The following is a 6,441-nucleotide window of genomic DNA, read 5'->3' on the forward strand; positions in this document are numbered from 1 at the left end:
ATGGAGAAGTCAGGTGTGATTCTGATAGGTTTACCTTTATAAGTAATTTGGCCTTTTTCCTTTGCAGCTCTTAATATTCTTTCCTTATTCTGTATGCTTTGTGTTTTGATAATTATATGGCAAGGGGATTTTTTTTTTGATCCAGCCTATTCAGTGTTCTGTATGCTTTTTATTGTACCTCTTAAGACATTTCAATGAGAAATAGAAGCTATAAAATAAAAAAAAAAAACTAGGCATCTCCTATATTCAGGCACAAAACAAAGAGATTGAGATATTTAAGCAGTCATATATATATATATATATATGACTTTTCTACCTTTTATTTTTTTCCCAATCCTAGGGCCTTGAGCATGCATTCTATACAGATCTTTACTTCTAATCTACATCCCCAAACAGTACCCCCAACTCCTTCCTTCTGAGTTCTCACATGTATAAAGCTACTTTTCATGTGACTGTTACAAGATATAACAGGACTTGAGGATTCTGGTGGAAAGTGAGAGTAACAACCTTCAGTAGAGGGAACTCCTATACAAATTCAAACAAAACATAATTAGACATTGCCATCTATTTTCAGGGATATCCGAGCATCCCACCTAGAGCCCTCCTTGTTCCCTAGCATCTTTAGATCTGTGGATTGTGGCATGGCTATTCTTTATAGATAATAGTCACTTATAAGTGAGTACATACCATTTTTGTCTTTCTGGATCTAGGTTACCTCACTTGGGGTGAGTTTTTTCTAGTTTCATCCATTTGCCTGCAAATTTCATAATATCATTGTTTCTCATAACTGAGTAATACTCCTTTGTGTAAATGCACCACATTTTCTTTATTTATTCAATGAGTTAGGGAAATTTAGGTTGCTTCCAGGTTCTGGCTATTATGAATCAAGCTGCTATGAACATAAGTGTCCTTATGGTACGACTGAGCATCCTTTGGAAATTTGCCCAAGAATGATATATCTGGGTCTTGTGGTAGACTAATTACCAATTTTCGAAGAAACTGCCATATTGACATCCAAACTGGCTATATAAATTTGCACTTCTACCAGCCATGGAGGAGCATTCCTCTTGCTATGTTGTCAGAAGTTTCTGTCCTGCCTGGTTTCCACAATAGTTAAGTTCCCAAAGAAATCACACAGAGGTCTATGTTAGTTATAAACTAATTGGCCCATTAGTCCAGGCTTCTTATTAACTCTTATAACTTATATTAGCCCATTATTCTCATCTATGCTAGCCACATGGCTCGGTCCCTTATTCAGTGAGGCAGTCACATTCTGCTTCTTCTTTGGTGGGTCATGACTGCGGACTAGGACTTCCTTCTTCCCAGAATTCTCCTGTTCTCATTGACCCATCTCTACTTCCTGTCTGGTTGTTCTACCTGTACTTCCTGCCTGACTACTGACCAATCAATACAGGCACTTGTCCCACATCATTGCTCCATATTCTCTCCAGCATAAACTGTCATTTGTTTGCCTTAGTCATTCTGAAGGGTGTACAATTTCCCTGTTGGATGAGGATGGTGAACAATTCTTTAAGTGTTTCTCGGCCATTTGAGATTCTTCTGTTGAGAATTCTGTTTAGATATATACACCATTTTTAATTGTATTATTTGTGGTTTTGTGATATCTAACATTTTGAGTTCTTTATATATTTTGAAAATCGGCCCTCTGATGTGGGGTTTTTGAAAATAATTTCCCATTCTAAAGGCTGTCATTCTGTCCCTAACAGTGTCCTTTACCTTACACAAGTTTTTAATTTAATGAGGTCCCATCTATTACTTATGATCTTAGTGTCTGTCCTAATGGTGTTCTTCTATTCAGGAAGTTGTCTCCTGGACAATGTGTTCAGGCTCTTTCCTACTTTTTCTTCTAACAAGTTCAGTGTAACTGGATTTACGTTGAGCTCTGTGATCCACTTATACTTGAGATTTTTCAGTTTGATAGATATGAACCTATTTGCATTCTTCTATGTGCTGGAATGTAGTTATAGAAGAACCATTTGTTAAAGATGCTTTCATTTTTCATTCATTAATTTTGGCTTTTTCATCAAAAATCAGGTGTCCATATTTATGTGGCTTTATGTCTGGGCTCTCAGTTCAATTCTATTGACTCTCCTCCCTGTTTTTATGCTAATTAAATGTTTTATTAATATAGCTCTGTAGTAGAGCTTGAAATCAGGCATGGTGATACCTCCAGAAGTTCTTTTATTGTACAGAATTGTTTTAACTATCCTTGTTTATTTTTTTTTCAGTGAAGCCGAATATTACCCTTCCAACATTTGTAAAGAATATGTGTTGGAATTTTATGGGGATTGCATTAAATCTTTATATAGCTTTTGGTAAGATGGATATTTTTACTATGTTAATCCTACCAATCCATGAGCATGGGAGATCTTTCAATCTTCTTATATCTTCTCCAATTTTGTATGTGGACTTGGAATGAGTGGAGAGGGAAACATGAAGGGCTTGGTTGGAAGTGAATAGAGTAGGGATAACTGAAAGAGATGACTGGAAAGGGGGACATTTTGGGGTCAGGTAGAAACCTGCTGCAAGGGAAAACCTCAGAAATCTACAAGGATGACTTCAGCTAAGATTTCTAGTAACAGTGAATAAATAACCTGAGTTCGCCATCTCCTATGATCTGGAAAGACTTCAGTGGAGGGATTTTGAAACCAACCCAACCACATAATCTTCCACCTACAGATTTCCTGCCTGTGGGATATGCTGGGGTAATAATGGTGGTGTAGAGAATGTGAGAGTGGACAACCAATGACTTGTACAGTCTGATACCCATACCATGAAAGTGAGTCCACCATTGACACTGCCTGGAGTACCAAGACCCAAAGCCTGCATGGTGCAGAGACCTATGATAAAACCAAACATGGCTGGAGAAAAATATGTCAACATAATACCTAATGATATTCTATTAATACTCATAGATTGGTGCCTACCAAAATTTTCGTCAGAGAGGTTCCATCCAGTAATTGATGGAAACAGATGCAGAACTCACTGATATTAGGCCAAGCTTGGTGAACCCTGGTGAAGAGAGGGATAAGAGATTGTATGAGCCAGAGGGGTCAATGATATCACCAAAAAACCCATAGAAGCAACTAACCTGGGCACATAGGACCTCACAGAATCTGAACCAACAACCAGGAGCCTGTATGGGACCTACATACACTCTCTAAATATATGTTACAGTTGTGTATCTTGGTCTACTTGTGTGACTCTTAACAGTAGGAGCAGGGACTGTCCCTAACACTTTGACTGTTTTGAGGGAACCTATTCTTAATACGGGGTTACCTTCCCAAGTCTTATTATAAGTAGAGGTCCTGATTCTTAATGTACCTTGATATGCCATGCCCTGTAGATATCCATGAGAGAGAATGGGAGAAGAGTAGGGAGAGAACAGTGCAGTTGTGATGTAAAATAAATAAATAAATTAAAAAGAATAAAAAGAAAGGCATTCCCAATCACAGTTGATAGCAGATAATTTTCACCATGGAATCTTCGTCCAGAGATGGATGGAGATAGAGACAGAGACCCTCATCAGAGCAAGGACTGAGCTCCCAAGGTCCAGTTGAAGGGCAGAAGGAGGGAGAAGATGAGCAAGGAACTCAGGACCGCGAGGGGTAGGTCCACCCACTGAGGCAGTGTGCCTGTTCTAATAGGAGCTCACCAAATACTGGACAGGGACTGAACGAGCATGTGATCAAACTGGACTCTCTGATTGTGGCTGACAATGGGGACTGACTGAGTAGCCATTGATAAAGGCACTGAAAATTGGTTTTACTGCACATACTGGCTTTTTGGGACCCTAGTCTATTTGGATACACAGCTTCCTAGGCCTGGAGGTAGGGGGAGGGCCTTAGACTAGTCACAGGCAGGGAACCTCTCATGATCTTAATGATATGTGGTCTCTGCAGACACTCATTTCAATTTGAACAGACAATGCCTTTTCCTTTTCTTTTATTTGAGAAAGGGCTTCTCTGTGTAGCCCTAGGTTTCTGGGAACTCACTCTGTCACAATGTAGATCAGGCTGATGAGAAATCTGCTGGCTTCTGCCTCTCAAGTGCTGGAATTAAATACATGCACCACCACACCTGTCAATCACAGAAATCTTAAAAAAATGAAGCTGTGACCCACATATGACAGAAAAAATAGCATTTGTTTGTATGGGTCTGTGTTACCTCATTCAGTGTACATTCTTTTTTTCTAGGATTAAGTCTACAGATTTTTTATGTATTTCTTTACTTCAATGTTTTCATATAATATATTTGATCATATTTTCCTCCCCAACTACTTCCAGGTAATCTCTAACTCCCTAAACTCCAAATTTATGTTCTTTCTTTTAAAATAAAAAACATTATATGGATAGACAAAAAAATTCAATAATACAAAAATACCAGACAAAATAAAATAAAAAACAAAAAACCACACATAAAACATGAAGCCTGTTTTGTGTTGGCCAATTATGCCTAGATATGGGGCCTGTTTTGTAATGTGGTTAATAGACCCTCTCCATTGATGAAAACAGAAATGAGTAGCAAATTTATTCAATAGAGTAGGTATTGAATATTGGCAAATACAATTAAAGTTATTCAGTAGTCAAGACAATTTAGAATTGTGTTTGAAATATGGTAATAAAAACATTTCTAATTTGAGCAAAATAAGTGTGAGAGATATGTATTATGTTGTAAGAACCCAATCACAATTAAGAAAGAATTCTCTGAGGACCATTATGAAAAATACAAGGGAACAATTCATGTCTGTATTTTCATAGAACTTATAGGAAGCCAAATATGCAAGAGGTCCAAGAGGTAGTATGTGCTTATTTGTACTTATGGCTTATTATCTTAATTATGGAAGGTTCTGAAAAAATTTAGAAAGATATTGTAAGAAAACTCAACAGGTATTTTCCTATAATCCTCTCCACATATTTAGTGAAAATAAACCATTTAAGTCGATTTCAGAAAGCAAAGTTTGACATTTTCTACATGTTCCACATTTCAGATTTCAAATGCTAAATGAAATCCACACTTGATAAGCAGATACTAGACAAGGTTACAATTTACAAAACCATGGAAAAGAATATCTCTTCATTTTCAAGCTAGCAAATGAGAAATCAACTTTTCTTACAACACCTGTTGCTGAAATTCCACCCATGAGGTAATCTGTGCATAGAACTTCAGAGCTGTTTGAGGATGATGTTTTCTATGCAAATTGAGCTTTTCCAGCAATGTGCTAACAAGCTTTTCTGCTTTAGGGTGAAAAAATTAATTACAGAGCTGTTTTGTAGAAGTTAAGACATAGATTTGAAATTGTGATCAATCTGAGCATTGATAACACATACCTTTGACAGGTAAATCTCTGTGAGTTTGAGGCCAGCCTTGTTTACAGAGTGAGTTCCGGGACAGCCAGTGTTACACAGAGACCCCTTTCTCTGAAAACATAACATAGAAAAACAAACAAACACACAGACAAACAAAGAAACTGACCAAATGCATCTTTATAGAGTTGACAAATACAATGTCCTTGATCAGTGTTCTATAGCTAGGAGAAACATCTAGATCCCATGATCAGATTGAAGCACCAAGGTCCATAGAAATATCTTAAAATTGTGGGTTCTATCTTTTTAAATGTGTCTGTCTTGAGTCTTGTTTGAAGAGTGTCTGCCAGGAGGCCTCATGGCATCTAAATGAACCTGTGTACTAGAATTATTCATCCTTTAACCCATGGATTTATTTTGGTTTAGAAGTTGGCAGCCAGAGAAGCACTCTGTTAGTTATGAAAGAGGCAAGGCAGTGTCTAAAATAATGAAATTGTTTTCATTCTTTGATCTCTAACAGGCACAGGGTGTGGTGTAATTTTTACAGAAACCAAACTAAAGGTATTTCTGTCTCCTTAGAACTCCGGCCATTGTATATCCAGAATGTTGTTATTTGACTAATTTCTAAAGATATTTACACTGGATTTTAATTATGCCAATTACATTAAAAATTTTGCATGTGAGCAGGTGTTTTTTAAGTTTATGAAACTAACTAAAAATTGTTGCAATAGCATATGCCTATTTTCATGCAAAAACTCTCTAGTCATATAAAATATAAATTTTTATACAGGAATTCTTTTCTGAAGTAGAAAGGCAAGTATATTCATGTTCTTTCTCATTTTTTCAATTTGAAGTATGCATGATACATGTTTATGCAATATATAAAAGCATTATCTTACCTCAGTATATTAAGCATTTTAAGCTATGCCACACTTGTCTATAATTTTAGGTTCATATATAATTATCAGAACTTACAACATTACAAGACTCTTAAATCTTAAATTATAAAGAAAATATGCATTTGAGGTAGTTATTATATAGTTACTATATCATGTTTATTTCTTATCTTACTTTTTTATAAAAGAAATTATTATAATAAGACATGTGTGTGGTA

Source organism: Microtus ochrogaster, unplaced genomic scaffold (assembly GCF_000317375.1).
Source record: "Microtus ochrogaster isolate Prairie Vole_2 unplaced genomic scaffold, MicOch1.0 UNK46, whole genome shotgun sequence".
Lineage (NCBI taxonomy): Eukaryota > Metazoa > Chordata > Mammalia > Rodentia > Cricetidae > Microtus > Microtus ochrogaster.